Raw genomic sequence first — 16306 nt, 5'->3', positions numbered from 1 at the left:
GCCTTAGATAGAATCTTCCACAAATTCTCTAGACATTTCAAATAATATTTATGTTTGAGAGCCTTCTAAATATATTTTTTTGCATGGCTTTGGGGAATCTCTTCTGCCTCATTTATCATCCCATTGGAGAAAACAGAGTCCCAAAAGTTCCAATGGGATGTGTTTAGACTTGCCATATGACTTTATGTATAGAGAAGAATGTTTTGTCCAAAGACAACGTCCACATAATATTCCACTGTTAGGTCCGTCTTCTTGAAGACAGGAAATTCAGAATGTATCATTTGGATGGGTGGGTGAATGAATGAATGAATGAATGAGTGAATGGAAAGACCAGCAGACCATTGTTTATGAGGGAAAGCTTAGGGGAACTTCCTTAGAAATGTGTTGTAACATGTTCTAGATTCTTACATTATGAAGTTCCTTCAAAACTGCTTTTGTGGTAATCATATATCTGTTATACTACCTCCTGTAGAGGTCGTGGAATTCACTTGGAGCATGTTGAGTCCAGAATAGAAAGGACAGAAATATCACCAACTGCCAAACAGTTACCAATGAAATAATTCACCTATAAAAGTGCCAGTTTTGAGATGTGAGATTAAGAATTGATATTTTCAGTCTGCTTATCATTTGTTTGGCATTGCCATTTATGTATTCAGACAATCAATGGAAGTTTGTTCAACTTTTAAAAATTTAATTTGTAGTACAAGAGACAGAAAGTATATTTTGTAAATAAATAAGATCTAGTATATATGTGAGGAAGCTTCCTATAGTTTTCAAAGGGTGTTATCTATGGGAAAAGCTAAATAAAATAAAGGATTAAAATTATTTGTTAAATTTAGGGTTGGGGGATGAATGAAAGAGGTGATGGGGATTGAGGAGTGCACTTGTCATCATGAACACCGGGTGATGTATGGAAGTGTTGAATCACTATATTGTATGCCTGAAGCTAATATTACACTGTGTTAACTATACTGGAATTAAAATAAAAACTTACCAAAATGATTTATTCAATTTAATCAATAAAGCATTTTTGTCCAAATAGTTTGGACACTCTCTAAAGTCACAATGGGCTTGAACAATTTAAACCACTCAAATATACAGATGAATATTAAACCTTTGACAAACTGTACTGTACGATCTAAAATTGTCAATTATAGTTGTCGGTATGAAAGATAGAGAAATTAAGCAAAAAATAGGTGGTATTCATGATCACTTCTGACTAAACTGAGACAGAGACACAGGTGATAAGAAAGTAAAGAATTAACTTGAAAAGACAATAAATACAATAGTAACTTTTTCTCTATATGAATCAACACCTTATGTAATTTTTAATTACATGGTGCGTGGTTTGTAAAAACCATTTTTTATGTCGTACTCCTTAACTGTGGTTGAACTTTTTTTTCTTCCTTGCCAGAGCTCAACATTTTGGTGTATTCACATTAGATCTTTTCTTAAGGTGACATTACACATACAGGCAATGTCCTGTATGTATATACACTTCAGAGTCAGGTCGGTGGGGTTTGTTTGTGAATATTGCAAAGGACTTTTTTCCTTTGTGGTAAAATTTGTATCACCCTGACAATTCCTCAGTTCTTATAAGTAGTTTAATCTGGGGTGTATAGACCAATTATGAAGTCACATGAGGCACCAAACTTGTACAGTATCCAAATTTGAGTGAATTCAGTTGGCTTGTTGTCAGCAGTCGACATTGGATATCAAGCTTCTGGCAAGAGCCTGCATGAAGTCATCTCTTCCACCTTCACTTGACCTCAGCCCAGGGGCTGTGGAGCTCCGCTGTAACGTCTCATAATACATCAAGACACATCAATGCCATGCCAGCCCTGCCCTCCATCTTTGCTGAGCTTAACTAATAAGTAAAGAAAGCAAAGTTCAGTGATGAGAAAAAAATGTTTTCACCCCTTTCAGTTGTTTATTAGATTTCCTCCTGAATATGATTTTTATTTGAGGAAGCAAACAACAGGATCTGATCTACAATCCAACACTATATTCAGCATTACAAAAAAAAAAAGTTGTTTTATCGAGGTCAATGGCTTTTATCTTTTTTACATAACAATAATAGAAGGCGAGATTAAAATTATAGTGTATAAAACAAAAATAAATACAAGAGATGTTTTCATGCTATTTCTGCCCTGTTAAGAAATAGATCCTACTAATAAGAAATTTGTGTATTTCAGACAGGTTTAGAAAAAGTGCACCTGCAATAGTACATCTAATAGATACATGTGAAGACTCATTCATTGAAAACTATGTTGTTTGATGTCATTCTAAACACACAATTACAAGAGGAACAGATTTAAGGCTATTAATCTTGATACCAATCTTAACCAAAAGAAGTTGAGATGAATTTAAACTAAGCAGATAAATAAAAGCAAATCCCAAACAAAGAAACCTAACTTTAACACTTTGAATTGGTTTTATAACATGTCTTTTCTCTTGGAGACAATCAGAAATGAATGAATATTTATTGAGAATCTACTTTGCATGTGCAAGTCATTTTGCTAGATGATGAAAGTCAGGTATCGTTCATACTTTATATGCCATCTTCTTTGGCTGGAAAAATGAGAGGGCTGAACAAAAGATTCTGGAAACTCAGAAGCTTTTGTCATCATAGAGGTCACTTACTGGTTTGCAAAGTCCAATGGCTTTTCACTGAAAAAACAGGACCCTGCCATAGGTGCTGGGAGGGCTGAGTTTTGGAGAACTTTTCTTCTTCCTTCATTTGGTCTGTCTCAGCATTCTGAAGGTTGTCCAACTCTGGGAGCTCACCAAGTTTCATTTCATCCATTAGGCCTGGAAGTGAAGAACAAACCTGCAAATTCTGTCAAAACTGGTGATGTATAGCTGCTGAGAAATTCAAATTGCTCCAAGTGTGGGAGCCAACAAAGTAATGTCCCACTACAGGATGAGATCACAACAGCATGTGCTCACTCTCTATGTGAGCTGCATTCTAGATGCATGGGGAAGAGCCAAAGTATGAGTTCATTGAAGAAATGATGAAGTGCTTCTTCTTAACCCCCTAGCTGCCAAGAGTTCTACCAGATCCAGCATAGCTATAGATTCCACTGGGTATAACACCACACTACACAAAACCCCAGCAACGATAGACAAGTAACACAGACACATGGAGAGCAAAGTCAAAATATAATTGAGATTGTTGATTGGGCTGGAATTCCCAAGTGCACCATCACCTTAGCAGTCATGGTGGTTAAAGCTGTCCAGGTTTATAAAGTTTTGTTGCTCTCCATGAGTTTAAGAATGTCACAGCCTATCTTTTTATAGCATCTTCCTTGTCTGAGTTGTCTGGAATATGTTTTTTATATGTCATGGTGACAAGCAAGTTTTAGATGAGAAGTAAAACTGAGGTGTTGGTTTATGAGGAGAGTTAAAATTCCCTTGGGGCTTTTTTTTTTTTTTTTGTAAAATCATTTGGCAAATGTGAAAGCACTGAGCTCAAGGCACTTTGGAGGCCTCCCTTCTCATTGGTCCCAATTCTTTCTAGGTTTCAGGAGACAAACTCTGTGAGGGAGGAATGTATGTCGATGAAGAATTCAAACTGTGTGTGGTCATCAGGAGGAGGTTTTAACAAGGCATAGCCTCACAAAGAAGTGCTCTGGAAAACAAAATGTAGTAAAATATATTTGTGGCTCTTACCTCAGAGCAGGCTTTCACATTTCTAAGAGAGCAGAAGAGAGCTCCTGAGGAATGTTCAGCATGGGCCTGTGATAAAGACGGAGGAGGACCATCAAGGGTAAGGGTGACTGGGACACTGTTTGTGTACCAACAGTGCTATGACCTCAAGGTATCAGGCATCTCCTCTTCCCTTCTTTGTCACATGCTCGTCTGCTTCCATGTTTCCTCCCCATATTTAAGTTTGCTGGATAAAACAAAGAATGCCCAGTTTACTTACATATACATAATGAATAATTTCATTCATTATTATGGAAAAATATTTACACATTATATATATATATATATATAGTTTAGCTGGGAATCAAATTTAACTGAGTGTCTTGTGCTTTTGTTTGCTAAACCTGGCAACTCATCTAAATCCCGTCTAGTCCATCCCATGGTTGCTTAACAGCAGACAGAGAAAAGAACGGTAATTCCTAACAATGGCCAAGGAAAACATTACCAAAAGAATCAGGATGGCTTCGATAACCCTGGCTATTTATAAGCTCAGTTTCACTGATGAAATGGTTGTTTGCCATGTGCCTTTCTGCCCACGCCTCACATTCCTACCCTGGCCTGATGCTCCAACACTAATTCCTGTCCCTTTAAGTTCATGGTTTGAGTAAAGTACTGGATAAAGTGGGAAAACTTCTGGAGAACTGTCCCAAGTGAAGGCCCTAGGTTGTCTGTGGGGGACACTTATCATCAGGGGGAGGGCTGCTAGGTTCAGCCTTCAGAGTTTTGTCTTTATTCTTGTTCCTCAGCAGCATCTTGGGTAAACACCCCTGTTAAATCATCCACTTGGTTTGATTCACTGATTTTTGCATATGAATGCCTTGGATATTAAGTAAAATCTTGAGATACAAATGAAAACATTGCTGTGTTGCTGCTCTCACACATTCACCAGGAAAAAAATGTTTTCAAATATGCATTGCCTTAGATTGGTTTAATGAGAGAACTATAAGAAGAAAGATATTAAGCCTTATGTATTGCTGTGTACTCATTGAGAGAGTGTAAAACTGAAAATTCTTGCACCATAGAATCCACAATTGATTGATGCCAGTCATGGAAATGTGTCAAATTTAACAGCTTTCAAGCACCATCGTACAAATTGCACATATTTTCTTTCCTATGTAAAGATTTAAATTGGCAGTGTATTATATCTGTTTTAGTCTCAGTAAATTATATAAATAATTTACACGATATACAAAATTTCTTTCTAACACATTAAGTGTTACAACACATTTTCATCTCTGCTCCATAGATCATGTATAGAACATAGAATGCACCTAGAATACAAACTGTAAAGCAGATACTGAAACTTAGCACATAACTAGGAAAATAAGAAACATTCCTTTGCAGGTTGGAAGCAATGCATTCCAAGTGGTAAAACAAAAATACCACAAGTCTGCTAATAAATCCACCAATAAACTTTTTAACTATATTCAAAGGGAGACTAATTACCTTATAGTGAGTAATGCATATATATGGCTCTTTACTAAGACTTGGAATATATCCCCCCTGAATTTGGGGGGATATATGTCTTTATATCCTTTATGAATGTCTTTAATGTTCAAATACAATCCTACCTAATTATAAGTGATCTTTTAATTTAATGTGAATTTATTCTCTTGTTTTTTGTCAGGCTGTCCCAAATGTACCAGCAATGAATTTTTTTTTCCCCAGATCTTTCAGATCAAGACTGGCTCTTCTCATTAGACTTCATCCCTACAACTTAAGTTAGACCCTCTTTTACTCACATGTTAATAGAAAAGAGCCAAGTTACACATTTTGTAATTTCTCATGGTATTTTATTTAGAAAAATGCCACAAATCTGCATTGAGCTTATGCTATTTATTGTCTTTTAAGCTTCATCTTCATTTTTAAATTGTTTTAAGGCTCTGCTTAAATGTACTTTAAAATTTTAAATATTTTAGTAAAATTGATAAATATGAATATTTCAGAGAGTTTTTTTTATCTGAAATTAGTTATGTGCCAGAGCTGCCTGAGGATCAGCCAACCAATGCAAATGAGCAATAGAGACATACAGCTGCAAAGGCCAAAAAGCTGAGGTAGAAAATAGACAATGACTTAGTCTGATTAGGAAGAGTATTAAGGTCTCACAGCCACAGAAATGTAGCACGGTGTTTAGTTTTGACTTTTGTTTTTGTATTTCTTCTCTCCAAGCCTAAAATAAAGTAGGAATATCAACAATCAGAATTGGGCCTAGGACAAAACTCTTAGAGCAGAGGGGATGCTAATACAAACAAATCATTGTTTCTCTTAAAGGGAGTACAAGTGGGTAGTTGGAAGTCCCTAACCGATAAGGTTTAACAAGAAAAAAAGAACTTTAAAAACTCACTGTTGAGAACTGCTACACTGTGCACTCAGAGGTTAATTTCCACTCTAATTTTTCCGCCAAGGAAATACCTTTGCTTCCTAAAAATGATTGTATTTGAGGATTTTTGTGTGGAAAGCGAAAGTTAGATAAGGTAGAACACAGTCCTAAAAAGGACTTGGGTGATTTTATTTCTTTAAATTTTTATCTGCTTCATATTTGGTATAATGTAGTTGATATGATACCTTTACCTAAGTTTAGCAAAGTATCCAAAAAGAAATACGCAGAATTCACATCTTGACTCTGCAAACCCAAACCTCTGTTTAAAATAGACCCATAGAATTTAGGGGGAGAGGAGCATGATGGAGGAGGAGTAGGAGACCTAAATTTCATCTGGTCCCTGGAATTCAGCTAGATAGGGATCAAACCATTCTGAACACCTGTGAACTCAACAGGAGATCGAAGAAAAGAATAGCAGCAACTCTCTGAACAGAAAAGTGACCACTTTCTGGAAGGTCTCTTCTGATATGTTTAGTGTATGTTTTTCTGGGGTCATTGTTACCCTGTCAGCATTTTGTTCTCTCATTCATCTATTTTCCTCTGGACAAAATGACAAGATGGAAAAAATCACCTCAAAAAAAAAAAAACAAAACAGAACAAGAGGCAAAACCGACTGCCAGGGACTTAAGCCATATGGACATTAGTAGGATGTCAAAACTAGAGTTCAGAATGACGATTTTAAAGATACTAGCTGGGCTTGAAAAAAGCATGAAAGATATTAGAGAAACCCTCTCTGGAGAAATAAAAGAACGAAAATCTATCCAAGTTGAAATCAAAAAGGCTATTAATGAAGGGCAATCAAAAATGGAGGCTCTAACTGCTAGGATAAATGAGGCAAAAGAGAGAATTAGTGATATAGAAGACCAAATGATGGAAAATAAAGAAGCTGAGAAAAAGAGAGCTAAACAACTACTGGATCACGAGGGCAGAATTTGAGAGATGAGTGATACCATAAGATGAAACAATATTAGAATAATTGGGATCCCAGAAGAAGAAGAAAGAGAGAGAGGGGCAGAAGGTATATTGGGGCAAATTATAGCAGAGAACTACCCTAATTTGGGGAAGGAAACAGGCATCAAAATCCAGGAGGCACAGAGAACCCCTCTCAAAATCAATAAAAATAGGTCAACACCCCAACATCTAATAGTAAAACTTACGAGTCTCAGAGACAAAGAGAAAATCCTGAAAGCAGCTCTGGAGAAGAGATATGTAACCTACAATGGTAGAAACATTAGATTGGCAGCAGACCTACCCACAGAGATCTGGTCGGCCAGAAAGGACTGACATGATATATTCAGAGCACTAAATGAGAAAAATATGCAGCCAAGAATATTATATCCAGCTAGGCTGTCATTGAAAATAGGACAGATCAAAAGCTTCCAGGACAAACAAAAACTAAAGGAATTTGCAAACACGAAACCAGCCCTCCAAGAAATATTGAAAGGGGTCCTCTAAGCAAAGAGAGAGCCTAAAAGCAGCATAGACCAGAAAGGAACACAGACAATACACAGTAACAGTTACCTTACAGGCAATACAATGGCACTAAATTCATATCTTTCCATAGTTACCCTGACTGTAAATGGGCTAAATGCCCCAATCAAAAGACACAGGGTATCAAATAGGATAAAAAAAAAAAAGGCCCATTGTTATGCTGTCTGCAAGAGACTCATTTTAGACCCAAAGACACCTCCAGATTGAAAGTGAGGGGGTGGAAAACTATTTACCATGCTAATGGACACCAAAAGAAAGCTGGGGTGGCAATCTAAATATCAGACAAATTAGATTTTAAACCAAAGACTGTAATAAGAGATGAGGAAGAACACGATATCATACTTAAAGGGTCTATCCAACAAGAGGATCTAACAATTGTAAATATCTATGCCCTAACATGGCAGCAGCCAATTATATAAGCCAATTAATAACACAGGCAAAGAAACGCATCAACAACACAATACTAGCGGGCGATTTTAACACCCCCTCACTGAAATGGACAAATCATCTAAGCAAAAGATGAACAGGGAAGTAAAGGCTTTAAATGACACACTGGACCAGATGTACTTCACAGATATATTCAGAACATTCCATCCCAAAGAAACAGAACACATTCTTCTCTGGTGCCCATGGAACATTCTCCAGAATAGATCACATCCTAGGTCACAAATCAGATCTCAACCGGTACCAAAAGATTGGGATCATTCCCTGAATATTTTCGGACCACAGTGCTTTGAAACTAGAACTCAATCACAAGAGGAAAGTCAGAAAGAACTCAAATACATGGAGGCTAAAGAGCATCCTACTAAAGAATGAATGGGTCAACCAGGAAATTAAAGAAGAATAAAAAAGATTCATGGAAACAAATGAAAATGAAAACACAACAGTTCAGAATCTTTAGGATGCAGTAAAGGCGGTCTTAAGAGGAGAGTATATAGCAAGACAAGCCTTTCTCAAGAAACAAGAACAGTCTCAAATACACAACCTAACCCCACACTTAAGGAACTGGAGAAAGAACAGCAAATAAAGCCTAAACCCAGCAGGAGAAGAGAAATAATAAAGATCAAAGCAGAAATCAATGAAATAGAAACCAAAAGGACAGTAGAACAGATCAACGAAACTAGGAGCTGGTTCTTTGAAAGAATTAACAAGATTGACAAACCCCTGGCCAGACTTATCAAAAAGAAAAGAGAAAGGACCCAAATAAATAAAATCATGAATGAAAGATGAGCAATCACAACCAACACCAAAGAAATACAAACAATTCTAAGAACATATTATGAGCAACTCTATGCCAGCAAATTAGATAATCTGGAAGAAATGGATGTCTTCAATTTAGAATTGTATTTACTCATTGTTTCTAGGAGTTTGCAATTTACTTTTCTTTGGTGCATTATTGTCTATGTGTTATCACTGGATAATAAGGAACGAATGAGGAAGTCACAAGAAGAGTCACTGCAAAATATGTAATACGTAAGAGGTTTTTCTTACTGTGTTAACTTTTTTTGTAGATAAATAACTAGTCATTAGTTTGGTAGCATGGAGTTTGTGTACCAAATGCATTTACTTATTTGACAAACCATCAGGATCTGTTTGTTACCAGAGCTGGGCCTCGTGTTTTCTGTTTTTTGGGTTTTTTTTTAATTGCTGGTGGAAAAAAAAAAAGGCCACTAAGTGGCAGTGCCTGTGTTGAAGGGGGTGGGGCAATTGCCACCGTTCTTAACAATACGTGTACCTGAGATGGAGTGGTGAAAAGGGGCATCAGCTTAATATTCTTCATAGAATGTGCCTTGAATTCATAAACTGAATAATTTGTAGAAAAGCAAATAAGCAAAATTTGATTTTGGTGCTGAATTTTACCTAGAGCACTTTTTGGTTCTGATAATGGTTTCTAACTTTCTATACTGTCGAATTTCTGTGCATAAGTTTGTAAGGCATATACTCAGTTTTTATACTCAATTTACTATACCAATACTTGGGAATTATAGAACTTTTCCCCCAGAACTCTTCCCATCATCGAAAATGGCTATGTGGCACATGGAATTATGATGTGCTGCATCTGGTTTAGTTAGTAAAAACCTGTTCCAGAATTTATATCTTAAAAAGACCCCATATCCAACACCAGTAAAATAAAAAGGGGATCTTTAAAAGTGATTAAATACCCCCCCCCGTGGTAAGTAGAGGCTTAAAGTGTTGGCTCATTTCACATTTTCCTGTTTTTAGTTTCTCATTTACAACTTCATAAAAATCTTAGATTGAAATTATTCTTAGTAAAAATCTATTGGTTGTCCTATTTGGTAAATTATTCTAACTTGGAAAGAATAACTTACAACAAGGTTTGAAGTTCACCGAAATATGGAGGTTGGATTCCTACTCAAAAATCTTGTGAAAGGTCTTATTAAGTATGATTAAATTTTGTTTTTTAAAATTAAAAAAAAAAAACCTCCTAGAGATGTATCAACTACCTAAACTGAACCAGGAAGAAATAGAAAACCTGAACAGACCTATAACCACTAAGGAAATTGAAGAAGTAATCAAAAATCTCCCAACAAAAAAAGGCCCAGGGCCAGAGGGCTTCCCAGGGGAATTCTACCAAACATTTAAAGAAGAATTAATACCCATTCTTCTGAAACTGTTCCAAAAAATAGAAATGTAAGGAAAACTTCCAAACTCATTTTATGAGGTCACCATTACCTTGATCCCAAAATCAGACAAAGACCCCATCAAAAAGGAGAATTACAGACCAATATCTTTGATGAACATGGATGCAAAAATTCTCACCAAAATACTAGCCAGTAGGATCCAACAGTACATTAAAAGGATTATTCACCATGACCAAGTGGTATTTATCCCTGGGCTGCAAGGTTGGTTCAGCATCCAGAAATCAATCAATGTGATACAATACATTAACAAAAGAAAGAACAAGAATCATATGATCCTCTCAATAGGTGCAGAAAAAGCATCTGACAAAGTACAGCACGCTTTCTTGATCAAAACTCTTCAGAGTATAGGGATAGAGGGTACATACTTCAATATCATAAAAGCCATCTATGAAAAACCCACAGCGAATATCATTCTCAATGGGGAAAAACTGAAAGCTTTTGGCCTAAGGTCAGGAACACGGCAGGGATGTTCACTATCACCACTGCTATGCGACATAGTATTAGAAGTTCTAGTCACAGAAATCAGACAACAAAAAGAATTAAAAGGCATCTATTGGCAAAGAAGAAGTCAAACTCTCACTCTTTGCAGATGTTATGAAACTTTATGTTGAAAACTCAAAAGACTCCACTCCAAAACTGCTAGAACTCATACAGGAATTCAGTAAAGTGGCAGGATATAAAACCAATGCACAGAAATCAGTGGCATTCCTATACACCAACAACAAGACAGAAGAGAGACAAATTAAGGAGTCGATCCCATTTACAATGGTACCCAAAACCATAAGATACCTAGGAAAAAATCTAACTAAAGAGGCAAAGAATCTGTACTCAGAAAACTATAGAATACTCATGAAAGAAATTGAAGAAGACACAAAGAAATGGAAAAACTTTCCATGCTCATGGATTGGAAGAACATATATTGTGAAGATGTCAATGCTACCTAGAGCAATCTACACATTTAATGCAATTCCTATCAAAATACCATCCACTTTTTTCAAAGAAATGGAACAAATAATCCTAAAATTTGTATGGAACTAGAAAAGACCCCGAATAGCTAGCAGAATATTGAAAAAGAAAAGCAAAGCTTGTGGCATCACAATTCCGGACTTCCAGCTCTATTACAAAGCTGTCATCATCAGGACAGTATGGTACTGGCACAAAAACAGACACAGAGATCAATGGAACAGAATCGAGAGCCCAGAAATGGACCCTCAACTCTATGGTCACCTCATCTTCGACAAAGCAGGAAAGAATGTCCAGTGGAAAAAAGACAGTCTCTTCAACAAACGGTGTTGGGAAAATTGGACAGCCACGTGCAGAAGAATGAAACTGGTCCTTACACCACCCACAAAAATAGACTCAAAATGGTTGAAAGACCTAAATGTGAGACAGGAGTCCATCAAAATCCTAAAGGAGAACACAGGCAGCAACCTCTTCGACCTCAGCCGCAGGCACTTCTTCCTAGAAACATCGTCAAAGGCAAGGGAGGCAAGGGCAAAAATGAACTATTGGGACTTCATCAAGATAAAAAGCTTTTGCACAGCAAAGGAAACAGTCAACAAAACCAAAAGACAACAGATAGAAAGGGAGAAGATATTTGCAAATGACATATCAGATAAAAGCCTAGTATCCAAAATCTATAAAGAACTTATCAAACTCAACACCCAAAGAACAAATAATCCAATCAAGAAATGGGCAGAAGACATGAACAGACATTTCTCCAAAGAAGACATCCAAATGGCCAATAGACACATGAAAAAGTGCTCAACATCGCTCGGCATCAGGGAAATACAAATCAAAACCACAATGAGATACCTCCTCACACCAGTCAGAATGCTAAAATTAACAAGTCAGGAAATGACAGATGTTGGTGAGGATATGGAAAAAGGGAAACCCTCCTACACTGTTGGTGGGAATGCAAACTGGTGCAGCCCCTCTGGAAAACAGTATGGAGGTTCCTCAAAAAGTTGGAAATAGAGCTATCATATGACCCAGCAATTGTACTACTGGGTATTTACCCCAAAGATACAAATATAGGGATTTGAAGGGATAACGTGCACTCCGATGTTTATAGCAGCAATGTCCGCCACATCCAAACTGTGGAAAGAGCCAAGATGTCCATCGACAGCGAATGGATAAAGAAAATGTGATCTATCTATCTATCTATCTATCTATCTATCTATCTATCTATCTAGAATGGAATATTATGCAGCCATCAAAAGGAATGCAATCTTGCCATTTGCAACGACATGGATGGAACTGGAGGGTATTATGCTGAGTGAAATAAGTCAATCAGAGAAAGACATGTATCATATGATCTCACTGATAGGAGGAATTCTTAGTCTCAGGAAACAAACTGAGGGTTGCTGGAGTGGTGGGGGGTGGGAGGGATGGGGTGGCTGGGTGATAGACATTGGGGAGGGTATGTGCTATGGTGAGTGTTGTGAATTGTATAAGACTGTTGAATCACAGATCTGTACCTCTGAAACAAAGAATACATGGTATGTTAAAAAAAAAAAAAAGAAGATAGTAGGAAGGGAAAAAAGAAGAGGGGGAAATTGGAGGAGGAGACGAACCATGAGAGACTATGGACTCTGAGGAACAAACTGAGGGTTCTCGAGGGGAAGGGGCTGGGGGGATGGGTTAGCCTGGTGATGGGTATTAAAGGGGCACGTACTGAATGGAGCACTGGGTGTTATACGCAAACAATGAATCATGGAACACTACATCAAAAACTAATGATGTAATGTATGGTGATTAACATAGCATAATAAAACAAAATTTAAAAAATAGACCTGTAAAAATAACTCTGCTGATGACTTGTAAATCGCTTACTCCCCATCCTTACCTCTGTGCCTCTCCCAAAGCCCTGTTCTACTTTTTTTTACATACATGTTAGACATCATTACCCCAATTCCAATATTTCTAAAATTAATTTCATGTCTGCTCTTTCAGCTGATTTTTCTGCAATGCTTTCTCTGTATCTCCCTAATGCGTCTGTTCTGCCTCCTGTCTCACTGTAGTGATTCTACAGCAACCTCTCCCTTTCCTGGGCTTCCCTTGCTCATTCTCACTGCCTCACCTTGTTTCCGATACCTATGGGATGTCACTTGAACTATTCCAGTGCCTTCTGCTCCGTCTTCCCAACTACTGTCAGGGATGGAAATATTCCCTTTTGTTATATTAAAGAATCAGCCACATTTCTGTATAATTTAATTGTATGTGCATTTTACAATCATTACCTTTGAAGCTGATAACAGCATACATTCTATTTACAATTATTTTTCAACAAATAACTATTTTGAGTTAGGATTTTTCAAGGTGTGATTTGTGTGGGTTCTAAAAGAGTTTCTTCCACTTGGTAGGCTTGGCATGCCCTATTTCTGTTCACCCAATTTTATTTAAAACCAACCTAAACACCACCACACCAACAAAATATCTTTCTAATACAAGATATTGAAGAACATTATCTCTAATAAGAATAAATATTATTTGTGAAGAGTCCCCATATTCATAAATACGATAGGAAGAAAGTGAGAAGAGATAATCTATTTTTTTAAAAAATAATTCATTAATCTTATCGAAGGCTGAACACATTTTAAATAATAAGCAAGAGCCTCAAAGACTTTGACATAAAAAATACAAAGACCAATAAAACAGGAGAAATTATTAAATTTCTACTGACTGATAAAGGTTTTCTACAGGACAAAGAGTTGAAGAAAAGAGATATTAGTGCTAACATGCACTAAAATACAGGGTAGATTGACAATTTGGGATGAATATTGATTAGACAGAAATATGCGATTGTTGGAATCAGTGCAGTTTCTGTTCCAAGATCTGAATTAAAATTGAGGAATGACTAGTTGTATTTTATACTTTTCACTTCAAAGACTGTTCATAGAATGGAAGAATTGGACAGGTCAATAATTTACAGGACATATGTAGTTAATGAAAGGGTTTCTGGTCTCATTTAAAGAAGTTCCAATAATCTGTCCTTCTGCATATAGGAATTTCTTATTCTCATCCATAATGGATATAAGGCCAGTTAACATTTAACTGGCACATGATTGCAAAGCACTTTGCAAATATAAAATATTATGTAAGTGCCATAGAATCCATTACTTCATACTCAATCTTCAAACAACAATTAATGAACGATGCAGTATTATAGAATAGCCTTACTAATGGAAATTTAACTTCCTTATAGCGTTAGAAGATTTCAGGACATTACATAATTGTTTAAAGTCAAATTGAATTTTAATTCATACATTATTTATACTATTGGGCTGTCTGGTTTTAAATAGATACATATATAACATCTTATATATATAATTATATATGAATGCATATATAAAATCTTCCATTTCCTGCATGAAGTGATAATTTTCATTTTCAGATTCATGTATTTGTTGCCTCACGACAAAACATTTTTCAAGCACCCTCACTATGTTGAGCATTATGTATAATTTGCAATGGACTCCGCCTTTTCAAATCTGGTGATGCTAAATGACCCTTATTTGAGGAACCTTCATTTTTTTTTTTTAAAGTCAGGATTTTGGGGAAATGGTTAAAGAAAAGAAGCTGGGTGCATTCTTCTTGTGGAAAAAGTCCTAGGAAGGTTTTGAACTTAAAGAATGATGTGGCATGCCCTGAGGCTCTAACATGCAGACCAGGCAGGGGTTACTGTTACCTCACCTACCTCACCTGCAAACTGATTGGATCAACCAGTATTTTCACATTGGACAGAGAAGATTAGTCTCAACAGCTACACTGTTTTCAATGTTTGGGGCTTTCAGGATACTTCCGTTTTTAAGAAAAAAATGAGGGAAAGTAGAAACTAAGAACCCCAGAGATTTTATCAGTTCTCAGAACTGCCAATTTTGTGCAGGCAGATGAGGTCAAGGTGAATTTCAAGAAAGAATATCTTGAGGCATGCTGCCCTTTGAGTACACTGAAGAGATTTTAAGAAGTGTGGGTCTCATCATTTACAAAAAGTTGTGCCCAAAATGTCTAAGAAAAAAATTTGATCAACTATCTCCTACAACTTTTGGTATTTTTTTATGTTAAATAGATATTTATATACTTTTAAAGATGGTAATTTTGTTAAAATTTAATTGGCTTTGAATTGAATCTCAATTTAGGAAGATTTTCATAGTATCTTTAGGTCATTATTCCAGAACTTTCTAGAAGAAGAAATGAAAGCATTTTGTTCAACAAAGCCCTGAATATTTCTGCAGCATACGACCTAAGTGCTTGTGAGGTAATTTACTCATTCATCTGCTTTTTATTCATTCTAAAGACATTATGACTTGCTACTATGTGCTGGCCATTGTGTAAGAAAGTGAATATGATAGGGTTGTGTTAGGAAGTTCACAGTGGAGATCAGAAAATGAACAATTATCATACAATTGGACAGCTGGTGGGATAGGTTTATGTACAATGAGGGGTCTCTAATAGTCTGAAAGGTCAGGTGGGTCAAGACAAGTTACTCTGAATTAAGTGAGTTTCGGTTTCCATGAGTAAGGCAGGAAAGGATATTCCTGGTAGAATGGATAGGAACACCAAGTCTCAAGCAAGAGACAAGATTATAGGGCACACAAAACTTGTGATCAGAATATAGGAGATATATGAAAGAGTGGCAGAAAATATTGCTATAGAGAAAGAAATAGAGATAAGATCAAGAAGGCACTTGTATGTAATGCTAATGAGTTTGAACTTTATCATGAAGTGATTAAAGAGACACCAAAGAATAGTTGCTATAAGGATGAATGAATGAGTCTGCAAGTGAGATAAGAAAATTCTAATGCATTTCCAAATTGAAATTGAAATCTTTGGCAGTTTTTATGCTCTTATGTCTATGACATGTTATATATAGAGAGAGATATATTTTTATCACAAGACAGGTATATATCTCTAGGTATATCATCATAGATAGGTATATATCTGTCTATGTAAAAGTACACACACATGCGTACACACACACACATATATGTGTGTACGCGCGCGCGTGTATGTGTGTGTGTGTGTGTGTGTATATATATATATATATATATATATATATAGA

General features: G+C 36.3%; 1 long non-coding RNA gene across 3 annotated transcripts in view; it reads right to left on the bottom strand.

Moving 5' to 3' along the window:
* Positions 1 to 1938: 1938 nt before the first annotated feature.
* Positions 1939 to 16306, bottom strand: part of LOC141372518 (uncharacterized) — a 116971-nt gene continuing 102603 nt past the window's right edge. For all 3 annotated transcript variants that reach the window (XR_012377784.1, XR_012377786.1, XR_012377785.1), the window contains one exon: positions 1939 to 2811. This is a non-coding gene — a long non-coding RNA (uncharacterized lncRNA). The remainder of the gene's footprint in view (positions 2812 to 16306) is intronic.

This window comes from Callorhinus ursinus, unplaced genomic scaffold (assembly GCF_003265705.2).
Source record: "Callorhinus ursinus isolate GAN/ISIS: 27379988/994484 unplaced genomic scaffold, GSC_fseal_2.0 scaffold4, whole genome shotgun sequence".
Classification (NCBI taxonomy): Eukaryota; Metazoa; Chordata; class Mammalia; order Carnivora; family Otariidae; genus Callorhinus; species Callorhinus ursinus.
This window is presented reverse-complemented; position numbering and strand designations above follow the sequence as displayed.